Consider the following 27,459-nt stretch of genomic DNA (forward strand, 5'->3'; position numbering starts at 1 on the left):
TATAATGTATTTCGAGTTTTAGGGAACTATTCGAAAACGTCATCCAATCAAAGTTTCCTTTTCCTTTAAAGCCACCACAGGAATTTCTAGTCTTTTCCTTGGTAAAGGAGTTTTCAAAGACTAGAAGAGCTTCGACGAAATAAGTTTCTCTAGGTTGGGAAAGTATTAAAAGGGGAAAGAGAAAAAGAGAGGACGAATATTTCCTGAGTGTTCTCTGACAAGAAAAAAAGAAGAAGAAGATAAAGAAGAAAAAAGAAAAGTAGAGGAAGAGGATAGAGGAGGAATTTTCTCGTGCAAGGATATCGAACATTTATCCACGATCGCTTAAAGCGAAACTCCGACGGATCCGTTTCCCAGCTTTGGGCTACTTCAATCAAGAGGAAGGCATTTTCCATGTTGGGGGTTGCCATGAGATCCATGAGATCCCGAAGCACCGTTAACGCCTGTAATCATCTCGTTACAGGCACATTGTGCGAGTAGAAGCCAGCACGAGTACGACGTACCCCCTGTAAAACTTTGTCCTCTTCTCTCTCTCTCTCTCTCTCTCTCTCTCTCTCTCTGCCTCTGTCTCGTTCTGTCTTTCTAGTGATCGTGGTCGCGCGTACACGCACGCACGGTAGAGAGCTTCCCCTTCTGCCTGAAGCACTGTCGATGATTACATGGAACGCAGATGAGACCGCGGTGTGCATAGAGTCCTAATCAGTTGGCACATTGTGAGACGCGAAATTACAGGAGACGAGAATGATGGCTATGACGATGACGACGTAGACGACGGGTCACGATGGAACACACCCTTAATTAACTCTGACGTCCTCGTGCCTCTTTGTCCGGATGGCATGCGTAATCTCCATAGACAGATTTTCCTGCCTTTCGACCTGGAACGACGATGAAATTACTTTCCCGTGGTACACTGTCGTTATCCTATTGATAAAACCATCGTCAATTTTTATATTCTTTCATTTTATTGATCCTAAAGAAGCCAAAAAAAATAAAATTCGATTTATCGTACTACGGATTATTTTAAGCTCGACCGCAAAGAAAGAATTACGTAGGTACAGAGGATAACTTGGTAGTACAATTAGAAGGATTAGAATTCGATCATGACTTCGAATAAACGATTAACTATATAATACATAATCCTCCTATAATGTCCAATCTCTCTTTCTCTCTCTCTCTCTCTCTCTCTTTTATAGGACTACTATAAGCCTCTTGAAATAAAGAAGTACCTAAGTGTTCTCCCTGTTATATGAAATAAAGAAAAGAAGAAAAAGGAAAAAGACAGAGATAAAAAGAAGATGATCAAATTCGTGGATGAAAGGAAGCACGCTGTTATAGTTGAACGAAGCTTCGCGATTGGCGAAGCCGGTGCGTAAGCCATGCTATTAAGGGCAGCAAGTGGGTGCATCTGTCTGGGCAAACCTGGGCTTAGTTCCAAAATCTAACTGCAAACAGAGATTCTGGTTACTCAGTGGCATCCCTACGTTTTCGCCTACCCATACTCTTGCCTCCTGTCCGATTTCTCCTTCATCTCCTTTTACCTTCCTTCTATCCATTCACTGACTAGTTGAACGGCTCGAAATATCGCTTTGCATTCTACGAATTAATACCTTTGGTTTGCATTCGAAGCTAGAATATTAGTATGAGAGAGAGAGAGAGAGAGAGAGAGAGAGAGAGAGAGAGAGAGAGAGAGAGGATATGTGTACGATGATATTAGAAATGGACCTGTCCGAAATGTTGAAATCGAATCCATGAGAATTCTGATCTGCATGGTAAAGAGCTTGTCTTTGATACGTCAGTATCAACTCTAAATGGAAACTGTATCGTATTCATTACGTTTCTCTATTAGATGTTTGAGCTCAATGAATGAAAACCAAAGATATTTAATTTGAAAATTACAGATACTCATTATTTATTGTATAACGCATTCATTTAGTTTGTTATACGTTCCGCACGAGACAGAAACGATACGTCCTGTAATTTACATGGTGAATCGCGATTTCGCTCCTTCCCATCGTTCTATGCTGGTATTTAAACGTACGCGCTGATCCCCCCATTGAAAATAGCCTTTTATTAAGTAGATACGGATCTACAAATTTTCCTAACGACGCGCCGACGAAGCCATGAAAGTACGAGAGATCCTGGCAATGCGATAACAGACCGCGACGAGAGGAGATTTCAGATTTCAGATTTCAACGCGCGATTCTCTCTCTCTCTTTCTCTTTCTCTCTTTCTTTTTGTATGTCTATTCGTCTTTCTCTTTCTCTTTCTCTCGACTAACCGACCGACTCTCCAGCCCCTACCCCCAACTAACATCATTCGTTACTTTCGAAAGTTGCTACGTCCGCAGGTATACCTATACATATACACACACACACACACACATATATATATATATATTCGTAGGTTTTCACGATAATATCAATGGTCGGAGGTATGCTGAATCCAAGTAGATTAGAATCAGAAAATGAATCGGGCGTGCGATCGGCCGTCGTTAACACACCGAGAAGTCTTTGATTTCTCTGTTCGGCTATCATCGTATTCTTATGCATCCAAAACCGTATGAAATTGAAATGTTCACGTTACTTTATATGCCTCTCTCGACGCGGCCTTTATACTTAACGAAATTTATTTCCTCTCATTCTTTTACCCGTCTTCTTTAATTCATACATATGTAGATATTTCAAGAGTCATCCCTTTTCTCTTTGGCAGGACGAATTACAAATCACCAGGTGTGATAATACAAGGGAAGGGGGAACGGGGGAGGTGGAGTATCTCCCTTATTCTTAGAAAACTTTAAGCTTCCTTGATTTTGAATCAAGCTTATATATATATATATATATATATATATATATATATATATATATATAGATAGATAGATAGATAGATAGATACAGAGAGAGAGAGAGAAAGAGAAAGAGAGGGAGAAAGAGAGAAAAAGAGAGAGAGAAACTATTCGCGTAATGTTAGGAAACTTTACGCTTACGAAAACCACGAGAGGACAAACTCCTCTCTCTCTCTCTCTCTCTCTCGTACTCTCTCATTTTGTTTCACTCTCTTAAAGTTTGAAACTTTCGAAACGTTTGGATAGGAAAATCGATTCGTAACATTCCAACTTTGAAAAGTTTTACGAATCACTCGGTATAACGAGTCGAGAAAGTATCTCGTGATTTTGTACTTTGGACGTTAACGTTGGTTTAACAAAACGAGATCATTTCCAAGACGATTTACGATAAGTTTAGATGTTACCGATCTTTCGTTTACGATTTGTCTCTTTTTCTTTTTCTATTCTTACTCTTGCTTTTTCATTTTTTTCTCTCTTTCCTTTTTTCCTTTCTTTTGTTCTTTTTCTTCTTCCTTTCTTTCTTATCCCCGCATATTCTTACCTCCTATCTCTACTTCTCATTCCTCCCTCTCCCTCCCTCTCTCTCTCTCTCTCTCTCTTCCTCTCTCTCTCTCTCTCTCTCTCTCTCTCTATCGATCTACTACATCCCTCTCTTCCGATCTACCACATCCCTCTCTCCCGCGGAGTTTAATTAGGCCCCGCTTCGAGATATCACGAGATCAGCAGCTCGTTAGCATGTTTTAATTGGCGGCTGTCAGTGAGATCCTTCCGTACGATAAGCGTCTCTCCTCTAACCAGTCTCCAGCACGGTGACAAGACTCTACGTGTACCTCCGGTATTACTTACTCGCTCGACATAGGGTTTCTGTAAGTATAAGCTATAGACAGAGATAGAAAGAAAGAGAGAGACAAAGAGAGACAGACAGAGAGACAGAGAGAAAGAGAGAGAGAGAGAGAGAGAGAAAGAGAGAGAAAATAGGGGGAAAGAAAAGATAAAGGGGGAAAGGTGAAGGGCGAGGGAAGAAAACGAAGAAGATAGAAAGGATCGAGTTGTACAAGATTTTTTGTCCCTTAATTCTGTCGTAGGATGACATCGAAGGAGGAACCGGTCGGTTGTCGCGAGCCTGTTGAGAAAGATCCGCTTGCTTTCATACAGCTGTGTGTTCATGGTGATGACCACGCTGGATAGAGACGTGACCAGCACCGAGATTAAGGAAGATGTCTCGGCCTCATTGCCGGTATTGATCCCTCCCACCCTTTCCATGTTCCTTGCTTGCTCGCTTGTTCTCTCTCTCTCTCTCTCTCTCTCTCTTTCTTTTACTCTTTCTCTCTTTTTCTTTCGTCTGTGGCCAACTGCTTTGGCCCCCTCTGCTGGCCAGACCTCATCTCTCTCCTCCGGCTGAACATGTACTTTTTAACGAGCTCGTTCGTACCTACCACGTTAAGTACACACGTGCCGAATGATGGAACTTCCGTAACCGCAATCTCTTCATTTTCTGCCAAGAGAGTATTCTCGCGTGCATATACATACATATATATATATATATATTTACATACACGTGGGTGCATTTAAACGTTTCACAAAAATGAAAGGCTCGACCAATCGATCATTTTTAATAATCTTGATAACGATCAGAGAAGGAAGGAAGAATGAACAGAAAAAAAAAAAGATAAGAAAAAAGAAAGAAAAGGAATACAAGGAAAAAATAGAACAAAGAATAGAGATAATCGTTCGTTCGATCATTAATATATGTTTACAGTTTAGACCCGACGAAAGGTTTCGTTTCCGCATGCGAATTAAAAGACATTCATCACCGAAGGGTTAGAAAGTTTCGCGGGGTTGTTTCGCAGGCGTTCGCTCGCGCAGCCGTGCGTTAGCGAACATGCTTGTAAAAGGAGACTGAAGGGAGATAGAAAGGGAGAGAGAGAGAGAGAGAGAGAGAGAGATAGAGAGAGAGAGAGAGTGAGAGAGAGAGATAGGGTAGAACCGACGACATATCCGTTGCACAGTTCGAGCCGAGGGTTGCCTGCGTATCCGGGCCTTAAGCCTCGCTACGTGACGAGGAGTATTTGCGGGCGCGTTACTACTCTCAGCGCGTGATCAGATTACGCGCACGCCTACTACCTCTATCTATCTCTATCTCACTTGCTCTTCGATAGAACGAACCTCGAACGAACGATCGTTCTACGTATGGAACGTTCGAGCTTACCAACAACGGCGGACAATCCAACAACGATCACACCGATAGTCTCTCATCGAATCGGGCCACGCGTAATGGACTAATTACAGATGCGTGTGCGAAGCTATCGAAGGAGGATAGTACGAATCGAGAGATTTCAGATTCTACTCTTTTCTTCTGTTTTTCTCTCTTTTTTCTCTTTTCTTTCTTTTTTTTTTTTTTTAGTTTCTTTTTTTTTCGAGAGAGAGAGAGAGAGAGAGAGAGAGAGAGAGAGAGCGATAGGAGACACGCCTAGAGAGGAATATTTGTTCAGAAAATTTTCTCCACGTACTTTCTCTACGTTCGATCCAATCGAAGAATTATACGTGGCTTCGATGGTTCCCATATGTCTGTGAAATTCTAAATGCCATTATAAGTGAAAATAATATCGACAGATAGATAGATAGATAGATAAATAAAGATGAGGATTTTTTTTATCGATATTAAAAGATTGTCCATATAAAATAATGCGCGATCTTATTAAGTTTCTTTTATATGGATTTCCATGTATTTAATGATAATAGTGTTAGTTACGAAATTGGTTAAGACAAGTCTATCATTCCTCGTAATATCTCATCCATCCCTAAAGGAATACTATATAATGAGATGATTCGAATAGTTATAGCGTGCGTGGGACCTTCTCTCTTTTTCTCTTTATACCGAAAAATAGGGTAGGTAATATTTGCGAGCCGCATAACCCATGAGAATTGAGATCGAAAGGAGAACGCGTATGGTTAGAAAAAGCGTCCACGTCGTTCGTACTCGTGTTATATCTCAGATGCGGCAGATGCGGTTGTTCGATAGAGATAGAGAGAAAGAGATAGAAATAGAAAAAGAGAAAGAGAAAGAGAGAGAGAGAGAGAGAGAGAGTGAGAGGGAGAGAGGGAGAGAAAGAGAAAGGGTAGAAGAGGAGGCTCCACTTCGTATGCAAATCCGACTCCGCCCTGAATAAAATATTAACCGGCCGATCGAGACTCTCACGTGGTGGGGACAGAAGCACGCGAACAAGACCACCAGCTCTCTCTTTCTCTCTCTCTCTCTTTATCTTTTTTTTCTCTTTTCCTACCTCCTTCTTCTCCTCCTTCTTCTTCTCCTCCTGCACCATCACCTTTTACTTCTCCTCCCATCGACGAAAGTCTTCTTTCGTGAAGTTGAGCGCACCTCCTCTCGTTTCTTTTTTTCCCTCTCCTCTCTACCCTTTCGCTACCTCTCTTCTTGCGTAGGCATCCGCCTCTCTTCTCGTAGCATACATATATTTATATCTACACGAGTACAAAAAGCGTTACACGCGTGCACCTACGGAAGGTAGTAAAGTTTCTTCGTCCGATGAAGGTTCCCCTTCCTCGCCGTCGTACTCTTCGAGATCTCTTTAAATCGAAGGCCTCGTTATCTCACGGCGAACGGATTCTCGTTAGCGGAGCTTTAATTATAACCACTCGACGGCGACCAGATAGTCGTCTTTTTTTCGGCCGGATTGCAAGTGAAAGAACGAGAGATAGAGAGAGAGAGAGAGAGAGAGAGAAGGTGAGAGAGGGAGAAAGAGAGAGAGAGAGAGAGAGAGGGTTAAAGAAGAAAAAAGAGAACGACGACTCCCACCAAAAAGAAAGAAAAAAAAAATGTATGGAATCGAGAAGAGATGACAGGAAGAAGTTACTTACAATTAACGACGTTATTACGATTTGCTTTCTAATTTTTTTTTTTTTTTCCTTTCTTTCTTTCTTTTCTTTCTTTATTATTATTAAATCTTCTGGATCAACTCGCTTGGTCTATCTCCAATCGTACTTTAATTGCGACTACATCCGTTTCGATCTACTCTTTAAATTATCCAAAACAAAAAGAGAAAGAGAAAGAGAGAGAGAAAGAGAGAAACAGAGAGAGAGACAGAGAGAGAGAGAGAGAGAGAGAGAGAGAGAGAGAGGAAGGGAGGATAATGTAAAGTGAAAAGCAGGTGGTATGTACATATATACATAAGTACGTACTATATACTGTCGTTGCTTTTCACCTTTGTTTCTGGCGGCGACAATGGCGCCATGTTTAGTCATTGCTGCCTAGCCAACCTGCTTAGCCAGCCGCGAAATTACGTAGTTTCGCGCTCTAGCGTGTGGCTTTCACACGCGTTCTAGAACACAAAGAGAGAGAAAGAGAGAGAGACAAAGAGACAGAGAGAGAAAGGAGAAGAGAGAGAGAGAGAGAGAGAGAGAGGTAGAGAAATGGATTTCGAAAATATTCGAATCTCTTTTTTATAACGCGATCTGAAATAAAACGAGGTCGGACGACGATTCTCTAACGAGTATCGTTTAGATCGATTCCGCGGGGGTCATAGCGTGGCGAACTTTTAGCTTGTACTTCGATGACCGGAATGAAGAGTAGAAAAGAGAGAGAAGAGCAGAGAGTAGAAAGATAGATAGATAGATAGATAGAGAGAGAGAGAGAGAGATAGAGAGAGAGAGAGAGAGAAAGAGAAAGGGAGCTCGTTAGAGTGACGAGTTTCGTTTGGTACGTCGTTATTTTGATTAATTATTAACTCCGATCGATCCATCCTTGTTTTTTATTCACGCTACGTCGCTTTTTATTACATCTTTCATCGGTGAGATCATCGATAAAAAGTCGTCGAAGCGTAACGACGAAGAGTCGTCTTCGAATTTGTCCACTCGAAAGCGCGTTAGAATACTACCTCTTCTTTATTTCGTTTCCCGTTTCTTTTTCTTTCCTTTTCTTTTCTTTTCTTTTCTTTTCTTTTTTTTCTTTGTCCTCTACCTCCCTTTTCCCCTCCTTCTTCCCCCCTCTTCTTCTTCTTCTTCTTTCTTTTTCTTTTTCCTCATATATTTCTTCTTCCTCTTCCTTCGCGTAGACTTAATTAATCTTATCTCGTTGCACGATCATTTGTAGTTCTTGTTCCGTTGTTTTCAACGCTTTCGACAAGCTACTAACAGGGAAGATGTAAAGGAATCTTCGGAATTCCATTGTCGATTAACACCCGATGGACGTGAAATCGTCGTCTCGAAACGAATCTTAATTAACGAGCGAAAACTAATGAATTTCGAGTCATAGCCTCGGTGGAATCTCTCTTTCGAAGAAGAAGAAGAAGAAGAAGAAAAAAGAAGAAGAAGAAGAAGAAGAAGGAAGAGGAGAAGTAGGAGGAAGAGGAGCCTTCGAAGACAAGAGAAAATAAGATGGAGAGAGGGTACGATCGATGCTCAACGAATGAAGGAACGCATCGAAGTTCTTCGAGCTCGGCACGGCGAACAAGCAACAAGTACACGCACCAATTTTCGACGTGGTCGTTATGCACCGTTCTAAAGGGAGAAAGATCAGCGAGGGAGAGATAGAATGATAGAGAGAGAGAGAGAGAGAGAGAGAGAGAGAGAAGAGGGGGTGGGAGAAAGAAAGGAGCGGAGGGTTAGGACGAAGAAACGAAAAAATTAATAACTTTAACAAATCAATTATTCTCTAGCCCGCGGGCGTTTCGAATGTTTATGGGCGCGGTGGACGATTGTATGTTAAGTGTTCCGCGTGGGAGGCGAGCTCGTCGACCGGACGGATAAAACGGCGCCCTCGTCATTTTTCTTTTGCGATTATAATGAAACAGATTCGATCTCGCCTTTGTACAGACAAGAAAGTAAATATTTCTGATAAACATATCATATCGTATAAAAAAATTTATCGACTATCCTCTTTTTTCTTCTTCTTCTTCTTATATCGATGAGTTTTTAACAATAAATGGAATACCGTGAACTCGAATTTTCAAATAAAAGAGAAGGAAGAAGTTTTGAGTACAGCTTTTGAGAATGGTTCTTTCGTAATACGCTTGCTTGGGTTACGGGCTAGTTCAGAAAGAAAAGAGAGGGAGAATGGGAAAGAGAGAGAGAGAGAGAGAGAGAAAGAGAGAGAGGAAGGAAAGAGAAAGAGATATTGGAATCGCTTCCAGCACCCTCGGGACCGATGACGAGGGCAAATTCCCGAAGAGATCCTCCAAGAACGAGTCCGATTCTCTTGGGATGCTCCTTCCACGGCGAATTGGGTAGTAAAGCGGCAGTAACGGGAAAGGGGTGAATGAATGTGGCAATGACGACCCTTCCATCCACCCTGAAACACCGATAATCAGCGGCGTTCTTAACCGGTCCCGTCGAGAAGAATTCGTTTCCCTATCGATTTCTTTAATAGATTTAAGGGTGTGCGATAATAGTCCAGTTAAAAGTAAAGTAACCCCTAGATTATAAACCTAGGGAGGGTGTTTCTTCGATATAATATCTAGGATATAATTGAAGTTAGATATACAAAATGTGATCGTAAAATTTTCATTGTATTTCGATTAATTTACGCGTTCGTCGTTATGTTGTTCCTTTTTTTTATTTTATTTTTTTTATTTTTTTATTTTTTTTTATTTTTTTTTTTTTTTTTATAAACACGAAAAAAAGGATCGAAAGTCTAGCGGGACGAAAATTTGAAAAATTCAAGCAAGGTTGCCGATAGAGAGCAGATTGGATCAAGTTCATTTTTATGAGGAAACGTTTCTGTTAAAAGATTAATGCAAAAAAGTTGCATCGGCTCTTTGCATTGGTCGGCAATGACATTAGAAAAACGGTACGGTTGAGAAAATCGAGTCGATCCAATCGTATTTTCGATCGTGCTTTGAAACGAAAGGAATGCGAAAAGGAATAATGCGACCAGAAAGTAAAGGAAAGATCCTTCGGGGATTGCCAACGAAAGGATCGATCGATCGATCGATCGAAACGAGAAAAGAGAACGATAGAGTTAGATAGGAAAAGGGCTTAGAGTATTTCGTGAATTTATTGCGAGGGAAAAGAAACGAAAAGTAGGAACGGTAAAAACGATTGCAACTTGCATCGGTATCGTTCGATGATAAATCGATCGATAGATTTTTACGGCCACATAGATTTTTGACTTCGTTTAAAATAAAAAAAAACAAAAAAACAAAAAAAATCTATAGATACAAATACAATATAATATAATCGAAAGTACTCTATGACGATGGTAATTCTAAAAATTGTCCTGTATTTGGCGTGGACCACTTAGCAGTTTGGCTGGTAACGCAGTTTAAACAAATTGCCGGAGATAGAGAGAGAGAGAGAGAGAGAGAGAGAGAGAGAGAGAGAGAGCAGCCATTGAGGCGCCAATTTTTCTCTTTTTTTTTACATATTTTCTCTCTCTCTCTCTCTCTCTCTCTGTCTGTCTGTCTGTCTATCTCTTACTCGAGCTATTCTGTTCATACGGAACACTCGAAAGAGGTGGCTTGCTCGATTAATCGAAATCGAAACGAGCACCGTTGCGCACGAGCTAACGGACGTTTATCGTCCGTAGAGCAATAATTCGATTTTCGGTTAGCGTCGCCGGTTTTCCCTGGCGTTTGGGTCTGCAACGACGGCGAGCCAAAACGACGAGGAACCGTACGCTCGTCCTTCATCCGAGGTTTGCTGGACCACCGTTCGCGTTCTGTGCGATTGGGAACGGTTTATGGATTTTCGCTTGGCCCACCGCCACTGTGCCCGGTGACTCATACTCGCGAATCAAATTAAAAACTTCCGGTGAACACGCGGAATCCTATTTTTGCAGTGCACGCGGAAACCGCGTGAACGAGCGTCGAGACTTTCCGTTTTTATCCTCGATAAACCAGCCCATTTACTATTTTCCACTTTTATTTTTTATATACCTATATATGTATACACATATATATATATATATATGCATACACATATATATATATATGTGTGTTTTTTTTTGTTTTTTCTCTTTTATTGCCAACTAACGACGACGACGATGACGACAACAACAGCAACAACAATAACAACAATGACTACAACGACAACTCCTAGGTATGCTTGGAAAACGTTTTTATTTTATTCGCCGAGCTTAAATTATTTGACATTCGTGTTTTACAATTTTCACTGCGATTAAATCTAGATTGTACTCGATAGCTCCTTCTCTCTCTCGATACGGATAACGTTGTTTTACTGGGAAATACTGTTCGATGAACAATGCTAAATCAATATTGGATAGGTTCGGTTTTACATATTTAGCGTTATACGTAACAATTTTCACACGAGTAAGTATATTTTCATAAGTAACAAAGAGATTTACAGCAAGACCATTCGCACGAAATTACATCTGTCATTAGATGTACGACCATAGTGTTTGTCAAAAAAAGTTGCTGTCAAAAAAAAAAAAAAAAAAAAGAGAACAACTAAAGGAAAAGAAAAAAATTATAACACGTGTGAAAGATGAATGACAAGTATCGTTCCCTTTTTCGTGACTTTCATACAGTACGAAAAATACAATTTAGATAAGTATCAACTTATTTACTTACTTACTTAGTTGCTTACTCGCTTGCCTATTTGCTCGCTCGATTCGCTTTATTCGAGTTCTTCTTATTTTCTTTTTCTTTTTTTTCTTTTTTTTTTGTTTTTTTCCATCCTCATAAGCTCTCAGTTTTTCCCCTTTCCACGTTATCGTGGTAACTCGCGCGTGGTTAGGTGGGTAAAAAAAAAAGAAAAAAAAAAAAGAAAAGAAAAAAAGAAGGAAAGAAAAATAAAAGAAAAAAAAAGGAAAGAGAACGAGAAAGAGAAGAAAAAGGATGGAAAAAAAAAAGAAAAGAAAAAAGAAAGGCGACGTCTAAAAGCGGAATGATTTCTGACCGAGACTGTACAACTTGCGGCAACACCACGAGAACACACAACCACTACTACCACTACAGGGTGACAACGTAGTTTCCCATGTTTTATGGTCAGTTCCGTGCGCCATGGTATCTGATTGCGTCATAAATCGAACGAGAAACCGGGCGAGGGTTCCAGCTCACGATACACGACCTACGAGATTTCGTTTTGCCGAAATTTAGCGAGCGTGGCCGTCTCGTCGTGAAAAGAATAAAGCTCTTGGTGATCTTATGAGAGAGAGCGAGAGAGAGAGAAATGATTTTCTCTCGCTTTAATCTTTTCTCTGCCAACGCGAGCAAACTTATCTCTCGTCTAATCGAAAATTCACTCGTTTTCTTTATTATCTTTCAGTTTCATTCTACGTTACTCTTTAAGACTAAATTAAGTTAACATGTCACATAGAAACGAAATACGTTAGTTACCTTTGTTATGTGCAAGCGAAGAAGAAGAAAGTTGTTGCAGTAAATTGCAAAAAAGATAGCAACGCATTTGCGAAAAATATTGCTGACTATATGCCGTGCGTGTACACGTAAGTGATGCATTTGTAATCGTCTTCTCTCTCTCTCTTTCTCTCTCTCTCTTTCTCTTTCTTTTTTTCTCCCTCGATGTTAGTCTACCTTTTTTCTCTTCTTCTTCTTTTTTCTTTATTTTTCTTTCTCAATATAAGTACCTATTAATAAGAATCTTTTTCTCTCATTTGTTCGCGCCTTTCTTTTTATATATGTATATATATATATATATATATATATATATATATATATATATATATTAAAAAAATATATACAAAATATATATAAATATATATATATAAAAAAAAAAAAGGAAAAAGAAACGAGCTCGAAATGAAAAAATTGTATTACTTGGGGGTTTTATACGTGGAAAGGAAGAAGGGGAAACGGCTGAAGAAAAAGAAAAAGAAGAAAAAGAAAAAGAAGAAAAAGAAGAAAGAAAAAAAAAAAAAAAAGAAAAAGGAAAAAAAGAAAAAGAAATATAAACAAGAAATCTGCGAGAAAATTTCAATTCAAAGCCATTCGAATTTATCGAAACGAAAGAACGAAAGTACAATGGTATTTCGTAAGCGGATCGCAACAAGTAAAGCTCAACTCGAGTTGGTTGTAACGGTATAAGCGGAATGGTATGGGACAGGACGGGGTTGGGTTGTTTTTTGGGTGGGGGGGCGCCTGGCGAAGGTTTAGCGGGACGGGGGTTAGCGTTACGGTTTTCCGTAGAAACGTGGTTGCATTTCGCGGTAACAATCGGAGCGGAAAAATCGCGCGTTGTCGCGTGCTCTGAACTACGAGGCTCTGAGCTCTCGCTCACGCAATGCTCCGAGGCAAAAGTAGGCTTGACGGGTAACAGTTGTTCCATTAAAACGATTTGGTGCTCGAGTAGCAGTCGGGTGACTCAGCGGCTCGGGCGGCTCTCTTTCGTACTGGAGAGCACTCGGGAGTTCTCGCTCCGTGTAATTAATTCGCCGTGAAATGCTACATTAATTCGTAATGGGCCATGTGTCGTGTGAATGCCAGGTACCCTGTTCGCTTACAAGTGCTCCGTATCAAAGCACAAGCGAGATTACGTTTTGTACATAGTGTATATATATATATATATATATATATATATATATACATATACACCTATATATACTTATCGTTAATACACATACACTCAGCCGACGCATTAATTATTTTTTTTCTTCATTTACCTACTTGATACCTAGTACGTGAATGCATGCATGCATGCATAGAAACGCGTTTCGATAGCTCGGTCGAATTCTCCTTGAATACTCTCGTAAATTCGTAACATCGAGCATGATCCAGTTAAAACCGTCGAATGAATGATCGACAAACAGGTATGTATGTAATTGCTCTTAACGATCCGATTAATCGTCCTACATGAGAACGTCGTACGAAACGACAATGGATTCGATTACTTCGCTTTGTCCATTTTCTTTCCCCTTTTTTTCTCTTTCTTTTTCTTTTTATCTATTTTTTCTTTTTCTCTTTTTTTCTTTTCCCTTGCCCTTCCCAATTCCAAGCGAGTTTAGGAATATTTTACGAGTTACCCGGTAATCGATCGTATCTATCTGCGTGAAAGAAATAGAGGTAACTACTCTCGGAGAGTTGGAGGGGGAAAAAAAAAATAGAAAAGTTTGAGCGGTTTCTGAGCGAAAGAGTAAAGAGGAGAACCACGTGGTTACATCTCCGCCATCTAATCACGGATTTTTCTTTTTTTTTTTTTTTTTTTGCGTCCTCGCTAGAACCTCCTCTAGTGGAACTCTCGGTTAGACCGGAACGAATAAAGTTTCTTTTCACCCCAACGAGAAACGAGTGCACGTGTATATGTATATGTATATGCATGTGTGTTTGTATTTGTGTGTGTGTGTGTGTGTGTGTGTGTATGTACGTGTGTACGTGTGTGCAGATGAAACGTACGAGTAAAGGCACGAGCAACGTTGGAAACGATCGCGAAGGTTCCGATCTCGAAGTTCGAAACGAGAGACACGTCCTTCCCGTTTTCCTTTACTTTTTTCTTTCTTCTTTTTTTTTTCTTTTTTATTTTTTTCTTTTTTCTTACTTTTTTCCATCCGGTAATTTTCTTCGGCAACCCTCCGAAGAAGAAAACTTTCACCTTCATCGAATGGCCGATGAGTTTAGGGTAGAAGTAAGACCTTAGTAATGGTCACCATCGTCGTCGGCAATGCATCTAGAAAAAGAAAAAAGTAAAAACAAGATAAGAGAAAAACGAAGAGAGGAATAGATAAAAAATACAATGAAAGGAAGAAAGAAAAAAAAAAAGAAAAAGAAAAAGAAGAAAAATATAGAACGAACTGTCGTACGTGACGCGACATTTTTACGAACGAATCGAACCAAATGCCAATGTCTTTTGCGGTTTTCCCTTCTCGCTTTTCTCCTCGATATTCCATTTCGATCGTCGTCGTTCTCACGGGAATTCTTCTCTCATACAGGATAGTCCCTACGTGAGGCGTATGTATATGTACACTACGTACGAAAGGCACAGAGCGCTTATTCGCTCCACTCGAACCGGTTACGACTCTCTCAGGTCGAAGGTCGCAACGGAGTACTCCTCCTCTATCCTCCTCCTTCTTTTCCTCCTCCTTCTTATTCTCCTCCTTTACCTCCTCTTTCTCCACCTCTTCGTCCTCTTTGAGATCCGATGAGGGCATTGGGATCGTAGATTCTCGGAGTAGGTCGGTCCTGGTTTATCATTATTACGATTTTACGAGTAGATATTTATCGTCGATGGATCAAAAGTCGCGATACATCGATGCACTGCGACTTCTCCATCGATCGTAAATTAAGTACTTACTTACTCCCTCTCTGTTTTTACGAGAACAATGCGTGTGGGAATTACTCGATAACTTGAGAAGAAATAATATCTTGAAAGGTAAAACTCTCTCTCTCTCTCTCTCTCTCTCTCTCTCTCATTCTCTTTATATCTATTTCTTTCTTCAGCTGGCAACCCTATCGATTACAATAGTCCATACTTTTGGTAACGATTTTCAACTTGGTTACCTTTTTTCAATGGTACGTTTCGCACGTGCCGTTCGATTCGTCTCTAACGAGTCGTACTAAGCCAACGAACGAACAAACGTAATTCGGCATATCCCTAATGGATTCATTCTGGACAAGCTAATTGTGATGGTTCACCAATGTGGAAACATCGGCTTGGCTTCGTTCTATTCATTAGATACATATATTGATCATTAACTCCGTTAGAACGAATTGAAATTTTGAATATATTCTTTTTCTTTCCTCTCTCTCTCTCTCTCTCTTTCTCTCTCTCTCTCTCTCTTTTTATATATATATATATATATATATATATATATATATATATATAATGATCACACTTTATATAGATTATTTAAAATTTTTTTATTTAAATAACGTTGATAAATGTGATTACATCAGAGGTCGAGTGACTAAACTTATAAACTTAATACCCTTCACTCAAGGATAACCTTCCTTTCGTTTAGTTTTGATGGGCCAGCTCGTCTCGAGCTTTACGCATTTTCCGATCGAGGAAGAGGGACGAGAAGTTTGACGAGAACTTTCCAAGAACGTTGTCAACGAATTACACGAAATTTTTTTTCTTTTTTTGTTTTTTTTTTGTTTTTTTTTTTTTTTTTATCGGGAAACAGATTTCACGGTCTGCCTGAGACGTTCGGAAGTTTGAAGACGTCGTGGAAGATGAGACGAAAGAGGAGATGTCTGCGTGAAGCAGGAGAAGTCGGTGAAACTGCGACGACGAAACGTTAAGAAGCATGAGAAGATAAGTTATAAAGACGATAATGTGCGTTAAGAGATAGATAGATAAATAGATAGATAGATAGATAGATAGATAGATAGATAGACAGATAGAGAAAGAGAAAGGGGGAGAAGAAGAAGACCGTAGGGCAAAGTTTCTCTTAATAACTATACCGCGTGGCTTGGCAATCGAGGCGTGAACGTGAGATATGAATTAAAGGGAGAACTTTGCTTTGGTTCTCTTTCGCAAACGAATTCCGAAGGGATGGTAAAAGCAAAAAGGACGGTCCTATCTTTATCGAGAGAGAGAGAGAGAGAGAGAGAGAAAGAGAGAGAATAAGAAAAAGTTCTCGTCGAAAGAAGAAAACGAGGAAGAACTTTATTACATCGACACGACTTTCTCCAAGGGCTAATAACATAAGTACATTAAGCAATGTAATAATTTAGGCTTAACGATCGAGAAAAATATTAGAAGAGTACGATGTTATTCTGATACATGGGCAACGTCGACGATTTTAAGTGTCGTCGTTGTCGTTGTCGGTATATACGTTTGAAGATTTAATCAACCGAGTCGAATGAAATAATATATGTAATTGGTTAAATCGCGTTCAAAATATTTCTCAATGAATTTCATTCATAAATAAGTATCTATATAAAATGTGACATTAAGAAAAACTTATTATTGATGGTTCAATGTGTCCTTCGAAATGATTTTAGAAATACAAGTCAAGCATTCTATTTGCTTTCTAAGAACTCGTGTTATTGATAGTTCAGTATATCTTACGAAATAATTTCGAAACAACTCAGTCTACTGTTTACTTTCGAATAGGACGAACGTGCCATCGAAAACCGGAAAGAATATTTTGTTGTGTTATCATTCACTTAATAATTCTTATCTTTCCTTTAGAATCATCGATACGATATTTCGTTAATTTCATTAATACATTATCCATATTCATAATAATTTTTGTAATTTACGATAAATATTAAGAGTATCGTGTTCTATATTATAATCGCTACGTTTTCCTCGTAGCAAGGTGAGCTATCCAATCAGGGAGGCAATGTAACAAGCCAGTTACGGATAGTCAAGCGTTGCAATTACATACGTCGCGTTGCGGATACAATGGAAATTCGCCAGACTGTTTGAAATTCGAATTACCACATGGGTATCTTGACGTGGGCATTTCCAACATCGACTGGTATCGTCGTTCGTGTATTGGATAAAGACCAGAATGTAGAGAACATACGCGGCATTTACGTTCAACAATTTTCGAAACACGGATTTCTAGACAATTCTATTGCACAGGAGTTGCACGTGAAAGTGATATATATATATATATATATATATATATATATATATATATATATATATACAAGCTATGTTAGACAAATTGGTTAATGGTTACGAGTAAATTTAGAAAAGCAGAGAGAGACGACCAAATCCCTTTCCTTTTCTCTTTCTCCCTTCTTTTTTCTTTTCTTTTTTCTTTTCTTTTTTCTTTCTTTTTTCTTTCTCCTTTAAGTATCGTAAAAATCCTTCTTATGAATATGACGAAAGATGTTTAAGTCTGGATAAAAAAAAAAAAAAAAAAAAAAAAAATAATGGACGAACGCTAAACTGCGATCGTTATTTTACGTATTTTAAAACGTAACGTTTGCGCGTGATAACGAGTGAAAAAGAAAATCCACTTTAAAGGGAAATAATCGTCATGTGAATTACGTCGAATAATTTTTTTACGAGAGATCACATTGTATCTCGCACTGGTAACTCGAGTACGAGATTCTCGTTCGTTTCTCTTTTTTTTTCCTTTCTTTTTCTTTTTTCTTTTTTTTTTTTTTTTTTTGTAATGAACAATGAAAAAAATCTTAAGAAACAGATTTAAAATCAGATAGAAGACGCGTGAATAGAAACACCCCATTCGAAGTTATCTTCAACGATCGATCCATTCCTCCCATCCGATCAAGATTCATCGTGAAGCTGTTGTAAAATCGGTATTGGTGTTATAAAACGAAGATTCGTTGAGCCAACGACGGACGAAATTTTGACGGCCCTGAGGGGGAAATAGAGTCAACTCGTGGCTGGCGCCATCGACGGAAACTGCTCTGTTTATATCGGCAATTAACAAGTTTGTACGGGTAAGTCGAGTTCGAACGTTGGCTCCAGTCATCCCCGCAACCCTTCCCACTCCCTTCCCCTCCCCGCCCCTCCTCTACCCTCCCCCCCTATCCCTACCCTCACTCGGTCCTTCCATTTCGAACGACAATCGCGCGATAGATTCTGTTGATTATGATTTAGGAAATTTCGCAATAGCCCGACCACGATGGTGGTAATGTAATCACGTTCCATTCGAATTTTCCTCATTTCCCAACGATGAAAGCTATGAAATCGACGAAGGGGCATTTTAAAGCGGCCGGTTGAAGAGCGTAATTTAGTGACGGGACATATACGCTTGTAAATAAAGCGTCGCTGTCGGTCCAACTCTCCTATACCTTTGATCGTTTACCAATCCCTATAGTTTCCATCAAATATTCCGTTCCCCCATTGTCTCCGCACTCGAACTTAATTAAAAGGGATACCACGAAGAGTGATTTTAATTTTAGTCAGTATGACTACTAAGGGTCTATCACACGTACGAATTTAATCGTAAATATTGACTCCCAATTCGATCTTACGATGATTTGCATTTTTCTCTTTCTTTTTGTTTTTGACCTTTTTTTATTTCTTTTTTTCTTTTTTTTTTTTTCTTCCCTTTTTCCATTTCTTTTCTTCTTATTTTACTCACCGATATAAGGTTAATCATAAAGATTATCATATTTTATTTTTTGCGTTCCTTCCACCCGACCATTTTTTTTTTCATCCTCATCTTTGGACTGAATCGTCCAAAAAGCTTTTTCCTTTCTCGAAAAAAAGCTTCGACCGCATTAACGTAGTCGGTGAACATAATTGCTCGTCGGATCGTTCACGCGAAAACCTTTTTGATATGCTCGCCTCTCTTGATTGCGAATGTGATTTTCTCTGGAAAGCAAATTACAGATTAAGTTCGTCACGTGGAATAAAGAAGAGAGAGAGAGAGAGAGAGAGAGAGATAAAGAACGAGACTACCTACGTTGTCACGAGTGAAATTTGTTTGCCCTTCCGTCCGAAAGTCCGGTCTTAAAGAGATTATCCCTACGAAGTAATAGTAAATAGTTTAGACAATTGAATTAGATAATCATTACTTGAAAATCGATTTTTAATGAAAAATATTTAATGAAGGAATAAATTTTTCTTCTTCCTCTTCCTTACTTTTCTTTTTTCCTTTTTTTCTTTTTTTTTTTTTTTACTCGGCTGACGATCGTGAACTTGTAATAATGACAAAAGAAAAAAGAAAAAAAAGCAAAAAAAGAAGAAGAAAAAAAAAGAAAGAAAGAAAAAGAAAAAAATCGTAAGATCCTAAAGAATGATACTCTATGCTCATACATACGTATGAGATCACATAACTTCTCTCATAAACGTAGCTAGCTCCAGTATCTACCAACTCGGTGATCGCAGTTACTCGTGGTCACTTTCAAAGTGTTACACCATTTTCCGGTATTACTTGGTAAGAGAACGTTGAGGTAATTTCCCATCTCTGGAAAGACACTTCCGAAAGTCATTTTCTAGAAGTAAGTTCGAGTTACTGTAAGTAACGTTATGCGATAAAAGGTACCCTTACGTACATACGTACCGTATGTAGCGTACTTCATACGACATATATAAATTTCTTAGTTCGTCCGAAATTACTCGTACGATCGTGTAATCGTGTGATTTTGATTTTATTTTCTTTCTCCTTTTATTTTCTTTTTTTTTTCTCTTTTCTTTTCTTTTGTCTCGAATTCGACGAATATTTTATCTTCGACGTACATACAATATCGTACAATATCGTTCTATCCAAGATAATATTAAGAGTTATAAATGTAGGATTTAGAACGAGGATTAGAAGGTCATTGGAAATGTGGGATTTTGAAAAATGGAGACAAAAAAATTGTTAGCGTTCGTGGAAAACATGGGAAAGTGGAATTGTAATAAGGTTTAAGGGTGCACGACAACCAACCCGAAAGATAAGCAGATAAATACCTCGAGTGTTGCTACCGTTGGAAGTCTAGGAAGTTTATCGTCCCTAGCTCTAGTAAGTAGTTACGTGCGTACGTGCAACATACATATGCATGTATACGTTAGAAACGTATGTATATACATATATATATATATATATATTTTAGATAACACAGGCCAGATGCACGGTACACGGTACAATGTTGCTCCTGCCAGGATAGGAGATCTTACGTCCCACGTGTATGATAGTCAGGAACGCGGGCGTTAATGAAACCTGTCGCGTTCGCACGCGAATTTACGCCAGGTGTAGTTTACGCCAATTTACGAGAAGGTCGAAGTCCTTTCAGGTCGAGACCACGTACGAGCTCAAATTCCTTCCTTCCTTCCTTTCGTCTTACTTATTCCCTCGTGTAAGCTCTATAACGTTTATTACGATATTCCTGTAAATTGTTCACTCGGTATTTTCTTGACGTTTAAAAAAGTTCAAGTAGGCGTGCGAGTAAATTTTCAAATTGAAACCTTATCCCGACAAAATAAAAAATATATACTCGCGAATTCATATGCATTATATTTATTATTCGATTTCATTCGAGAAATATATCTACATTTATTGATTGATTGATTGATTTATTTCTTTATTTATTCATTCATACTTTATTCTCCTTTTATTTTTCTATTTTTTCTTTTTTTATTATTATTTTTCCCTTTTTCATTTTTTTCTTTTTTTTTTTAGATATCGCGGAAGGATGAGAGGACTAGAGAGATCGATGAAAAAAATTTGTGAGATAAATTGGGAAAGGTCGAACGAAGGTGCAAGAGGATTTTTCGTTCGAGTAGAGGGTGCATCGTAGCAAGGGGCGAGTTAAAGTCGCCCGCGGCTCTTTCTTCCACGATCGCATCAACGCCGTTACGTCGGCAATACGTCGGTACGGTGAAGCCGTCCTTCGATTTCCATGACAACGGATGCGGGCTTGAATGCACGTCGTTTAGGAACGATCGACAGGCCTCTGGTCTCACACCATTGCTCTCTCTCTCTCTCTCTCTCTCTCTCTCTCTCTCTCTCTCTCTCTCTCTTTCTCTTCCTCCATATTCAACGAGTGAAATTCCTGGTCTCTCCGTCACAACGACGATCCATCGTCGGCTCCTTAACGTCGATCGACGAAGTACCCCGTGCCAGGACCCAGAAGCGGCTTTGTTGCAACGACAATGGCTTTCCCGCTTTTTTTCACTTTCTCTCTCTCTCTCTCTCTCTCTCTCTCTCTCTCTCTCTCTCTCTTTCCATTTCACCCTCTCATTTCTCTTTTTCTTTTCGCATAGGCACGAATTATTCCGTACATCCGAGAAAAACGATTGCCGACGTCGATATAAAAGTCCTTCGAAAATATATGAGGAATTTAATTAGAGGAATGTTCAACGTCGAACGGAGATGATAATTCTCGTATAATCGTTGTATCTCGATAATGACGATGACGATGAAAATGACGACGGTACATTAGAAAATTCATAGATATAATCTTAAATTGAAATGAAAGATAATAATTCGTTATAGTTATAAGATATCATAAGAAAAAATAGAGAAAAATCTATTTCTTCGTTGTAATATTATAAAAAGAAAATCTTTGATGATTTTATTTTTCCCAGAGGAACACGGGGGTTGGGGTGGGGGGTGGGGGGATGAGAGACGGGGAAAGGCCCTATGATTATGCGAACGGTCAACAATGAAAAAGGATATAATAAAGGTAAGACAGATTTTCCCCCGAAGTAATAATCCGACTTTCCGAGATAATTTAACGAGTTTGGTCTCTAAGGTAATAATCTAATCCTATTATCGTACAAACTACATGGAGCCTGTCGTCTCGACGCGATTCCACGCGATAATTCCATTTCGCACACCCACTCGTACTCTCGTATCCGCGAGCGTACTTACGAATTTATTATCCGTACAGTTTAATAAATGTGCGTCCGAGAGCATAGGTATTAGTCGAATAACATAATCCAACGATGTATCTTATATCTCGATGAAGGTTTTCATGATAATTAGTGATACATTGACTTATCTAACGAACGTATTAGATTTAGTCACGTGAATTGTTGAATTAAAGGGAAATCAAATTTGTTCATTTCATTTTCGTTACGCCTTTTCTTTAAGATCGTAAGTTCGTCGAAATTATATCAAGTGCTTTGTTTCTTTTTTTATTTTTTTTTTTCTTTTTTCCTTTTTCTTATTTCCCATACTTCCGAAAGCTTCCTCGTGACAATAGCATTCCTCCTCCTTCTTCTATTTCTCTCTTATTTTTTTTTTTCTTTTTTTTTTTTTTAATTTTTGTTTTCTTTTGTCGAAAAAAAAAGAACCACCCACAGGACGCGCAAACACACAGTCGTTTCGTTACATTATTCCAAGAACTTTATTCCCGCGTAAAAAGGAATGTTTTACCATAGGAATTTCCTCAAAGAAGAGTCGACAAAGTTGCAACGGGTGTTCCATTTATCGACGATCCTTGTCAGCCTTAACCACGGTGGCCGTGAGAGTCAAAGATATTCTTGGATCTTTCTCGTGGAGCAAGTACAACACGTAAAACGAAAACACATGCGATGCCACGAGAGATGCGATGCTATCGTTCTTCTCTCCTTGTACTTTCCTTCTTCTTCTTCTTCTTCTTATTCTTCTTTTTCTTCTGTTTCTATTTCATTCTCTTTTTCTTTCCTCTTCTTCTTTGGCGCCACGCGCGTGGACTTCTATGGTCGGGTCTTAACGGAAGTTTGCTGCGGGAACTTTAATTCAAACCACACGAGGATGAACTCAAAAGACGTTTCTGTCTAATGCCACCCTGCGTGTAAAATCGTTTTCGTAAGTTTTCACTTTCTCTCTTTCTCTCTCTCTCTCTCTCTCTCTCTCTCTCTCTTTCTTCCCTTTCAATATTTTCTTCTTCCTCCTTTCTCGTAATTTCCGTTTCAAAGATTCATGCACGGACGCGTAATTGAAGACACTCCTCGAAAGAGGATACGAGGAAGCTCAGAGCTCATTTTTCACGAACCGTCTTTGCTTAAGGATGGGATCAGTGAAAAGCTTGTTCGTAGAGAGGAAGAATTATCTGTGCCGGTACATCGCCGTAACCTCGACACGCGATCAAATTATAGCAAGAACAAGGATTCCCTCGTTACCAGGAACCGAGTTATCTAATATCTCGAAAATTAGGAACAGCTTCGTATTATTTTTTCTTCTTCCTTTCTTTTTTTTTTTCTTTTTTATTTTTTTCTCTATGAGTTTGAGAAAGATTTCAAGGATCATCGATATAGCGCTGCATTAATCAAAAATATCAAAATGTCAAATTTGACATTAGCGGAATCCTATGATAGATAGATTGGATAATTGATTGAATGTGGTTCGTTAATGCGATTCTTAAATCACGATCATGGACAATAAGATCAATCGAGAGAAAAAGTGGCCGCTCGTGGCGACAAATATAAATCTCGCGTATCGGAAACAATGCGACGAGTAAAAGAGTAGAAACGTAAAGAGTAAAGGAATTCATCGCCCACGCGACTCGATCGACCCTTCGATATATTCACCCCGTCCCTTATTCTCCCTTTTTCTCTCTTTCTCTTTCTCTTTCTCTCTCTCTCTTCAAATACTCTACCAACCTCCATCCTCACCTCCTCCTTCTATTCACCTTCTACCATCCAATTTCTTTTTCTTTCGTTTCTACGTTCAAACGAGAAAGAAGAGAGAAATAGCGTACGATCAATTTTGGCATGCCGATAAAAAGCGCGTGCCACTATCGCCATAGCTTTGTTGCGATTTGACTCGCGAGAAAAATGTTACCCTCCGGTCGTACGATACACGAAGAAGGAGGAGAAGAATAGACGAAAAGGAGAAGGAAGAGGAGAAAGAGAGAGAGAGAGAGAGAGAGAGAGAGAGAGTAGAAGGAGGATAAGGAGGAGAATAGTCAGAAAAATATTCTGCTTTATACCATTCTCAATGCATCGCAGTTGTGTCTCACATCGATTTATTTCTTCGTTTAGAATCAGCTACACATTTGTGCATACACGCACACACACACACATGTATATATATATGCATATGTATATGTATGTATATATGTATGTATTTATATTACCTACGTACGTATCGAGATTGAGTTCATAAATTTCTATTTTCCTCTTTTTCGTGTATTTTATGACGATCGTTTAGAGAGAGCGAGAAAGAGAGAGAGAGAGAGAGAGAGAGAGAGGGAGGGAGAGGGAGAGAGAAATGTAGAAAATTTCTCGCGTAGATACTAGACTAGAGAATATTCCATTGGATTAAGTAGACCGAAGGAGTCGGTCGATAATACTCGAAACGTAGTCCGATGTTCGGGTATTTGCTCGTTCATGCATGGAATTTGATATTGGGAAATGCACGCTAGAGACGTCCAAACATCCGATGAATATCAAAGCGAATTGAATGTCTGTTTGTTCTTGAAAGAGGAAATCTCTGTGCGTGTCCTTACTTACCTATAGATATATCCTATCGAAAAAGTAGAAGCGGAAGTAAATAATAGAATATAACGTTGTCGATGGTCGATTGAAAAGTTCTGAGCAAGTAATAAAAAATGCAATTGTTTCTTGTTCGTGTATGAAAAAAAAGAAAGAAAAAAAGAAAGCAAGAAAGAAAGAAAGAAAAGATAAAAGAAAGAAGAGAAAGAAGAAGAAGAAGAAGAAATTCTTGAACGTTAAAGATTTAAGTCTATCTCGTTGGTTGAAAATAACGAGTTGAGTATATAGGTACCACCCGATAATCGATAAATAGCTAACGTCGATCTATCGCTCTTTTTCTCTTGGCGAAATTGAATTGTGAACCACCGATGTAATTGGCTCGAATCAAGGCACACGTATATATCCCTTGGTGCCGTGGATAAGGGACGGATAAGGAGCGATTAGAAGGGAAGAGAGGAGAGGATGCCATCGAAGCGAGGGCACACGCATACACGAACGCTTAGAGACACGATAGCGTAAGTACACTTACATACTCGTGAGTGGACGATCACGAACACAAACATGATTCGTGCACACGGATAGGTAAATACGTCGATGCGTCCAGAGAGTATAGAAGCATGTGGGTGGAAGGAGGCCACTCTTCTCACAGGTCCGTGCAGCGAGAGAGGAGACAGGAAGAATTTCATGCTCCGCGAAGCAGGAGACTCTACTCGAGGGATTACCTCCAATTGATCCGAGCCTGTACTACCTCTTTCCATTCCTCCTCCGACCTCAGCCTCCTTTACATCGCGCATCCTTTTCCTCTTCCTCTCTTTCTCTCTCTCTCTCTCTCTCCCTCTCTCTCTCTCTCTCTCTCTCTTTGTCTATCTGTCTGTCTCGCTTTTATCTTCTTAACTCTTGGCTCCGGTTATACGGTAGGAAGACAGAAGACGGAAGAAAAGGAGAAGTTGTCCTTCCATTCTTCCTCTTCTACTCCTTCTGCTCCATGCAGCCATTGTTCACGCAGGAAAGCAATAGCGGGAAATACATCGTTAGGAAGCCAGAGGAAGTAAAAAAGGAAGAACTCCCTTCTCGTCTCATGGTAACGACTCTCGCATGTTCCTTCTGTGTCAGAGGGAAGAGGGGGCGGTTCCTGCTACTGTCGGACTGAAGGGTGCAGACTGAAATGGGTGAGACATAGAACTAAGGGATAGAGCAGAAGGAAACTTTCGATCGTACTCTCTCTCTCTCTCTCTCTCTCTCTCTCTCTTTTCATGTCGCAGAGAAATCGTGACTTTTCAAGCCCCCAAAAAGACTTCTCGCAAAAAGAGAAGCGAGAATCATACCGTCTCCCGGTCTATTTCTTCTTTTCCCTCACGTTTACATCCGTTTTTATCATTTTCTTTTTCTTTTTTTACTTCTTCTTTCCTCATCCCTTCTTTATTCCTCTTACTCCACTCTCTATTTCCACTTACGAATGATAGTCGTGAGACGACGGCATCTCGCGCGCCGTCAATTAGAACAAGTGACTGTCTCTCTCTCTCTCTCTCTCTCTCTTCTCACGGCCGACAAAAAGAGAGAAAAGACTACTGAGCCCCCTCGTATACCGGAAGGGATATAGTGAGAAGGTGGGGCCGGGTGGAAGGGGGAGAGATGGAGGCGGTGGTGGTAGTGGAGGTGAAGAGATGAAGGAGAAGCGCGCACACGTTGACAAAGTGACAATTACGCGGCACGCTCACCCAAAGGAGAGGTTCACCCTATATATTTCTCTTTCTCTCTCTCTCTCTCTCTATCTCTATCTCTTTTTCTTTTTCTCTTTCTCTTTCTCTTGTATACACTAACTCGCTGCAGTCACGTGCGGTCTCGTGTTACATTTTCATTCGGCTAATTGCCTTTTCATCGGATCCCCAGCCGACGCCACGACCTTAGTGGATGTCGCAGCAACACCTCCTTTTTTACTCTCTCTCTCTCTCTCTCTATCTCTATCTCTATCCCTCTCTCTTTCTCTCCATTTAGAAAGCGGGGCTCGTTGAGAAGCTTCGAATCCCTGTGACGGGCTCACAGGAACGACAATCGTCGAGGTTCGACGCAAATTGGAAGCTAACCCCCCTTCTCCTCCTCCTCCTCCTGCTCCTCCTCCTCCTCCTTGCCTCTCTTTTCGCAAGCCCCATCCACCATTCCAATGACGCGGTACTTGGACTAGAATACGAGACAGAGTGCTCTCACCTCGATAAAGGAGAGCAGAGAATTATTTGTTTGGCGCTGCGACTTTAGGAAAGAGTTCCTTCCTACTCGCAAATTGCACGCGCTCGGATAATGCAAAACGGCGAGCGGACTTGGATTGCTTCGAACCACTCGACATGCTGCTGTAGATGGAGGTATAGAGGTTGAGGATGAGGATGAGAATGAGGATAAGAATGAGGAGGAGGAGGAGAAGAAAAAGGAGAAGGAGAAGGATGGTTGTTAGAGTACCGAATCGTGCCTCAGCAGAACGGGATGCTTTTCGCCGTCGTTGAACGAGTGTTTGCTCCATCGACGCTCTGTTTCAAAGTGCTTCGCGTTAAAGTACGAGAATTACAAGAACGTTTTACTATCGTGTACTATATTAATCCTCTTCTCTTTAATCGACTTTTCGCGCCAAATATAAAATTTTTCAAGTGCAATGTCACAATGAAATTCGTTGTAAGAGTTATTAACGATTCGCTATCACGATTATCCGTCTTTAATTGGTCTTTTCCAAATCCCACGTGGCCTTTTTCGACGAACCAAATTGCTTCCCGACGAGTTTCTAATGGACCCACCCCTGGGGACATCGATAGTCGGCTTCGACGCAAATTGGGGGGGGAGAGACCCTCGTCGGGCCTGCGGGGCTCTATCTTTCTCCCTTTCTGCCCTCCTCGCTTCCCCTTTCCTCCTCTTCTATCCCCCTTCTCTCT

The 27,459-nt window shown here is 39.9% G+C and overlaps 1 long non-coding RNA gene across 1 annotated transcript; it reads right to left on the minus strand.

Annotated features, from left to right (window-relative positions):
• Window positions 1-712: 712 nt before the first annotated feature.
• LOC124422734 lies at window positions 713-20,431 on the minus strand. The gene is made up of 6 exons (XR_006941914.1): window positions 19,704-20,431; window positions 19,461-19,635; window positions 19,104-19,165; window positions 18,780-19,012; window positions 14,306-14,434; window positions 713-875 (listed from the first exon to the last, which is right to left on the minus strand). It is a non-coding gene; the product is annotated as an uncharacterized LOC124422734 (long non-coding RNA).
• Between the last annotated feature and the right edge of the window lie 7,028 nt (window positions 20,432-27,459).

Source organism: Vespa crabro, chromosome 3, assembly GCF_910589235.1.
Source record: "Vespa crabro chromosome 3, iyVesCrab1.2, whole genome shotgun sequence".
Lineage (NCBI taxonomy): Eukaryota > Metazoa > Arthropoda > Insecta > Hymenoptera > Vespidae > Vespa > Vespa crabro.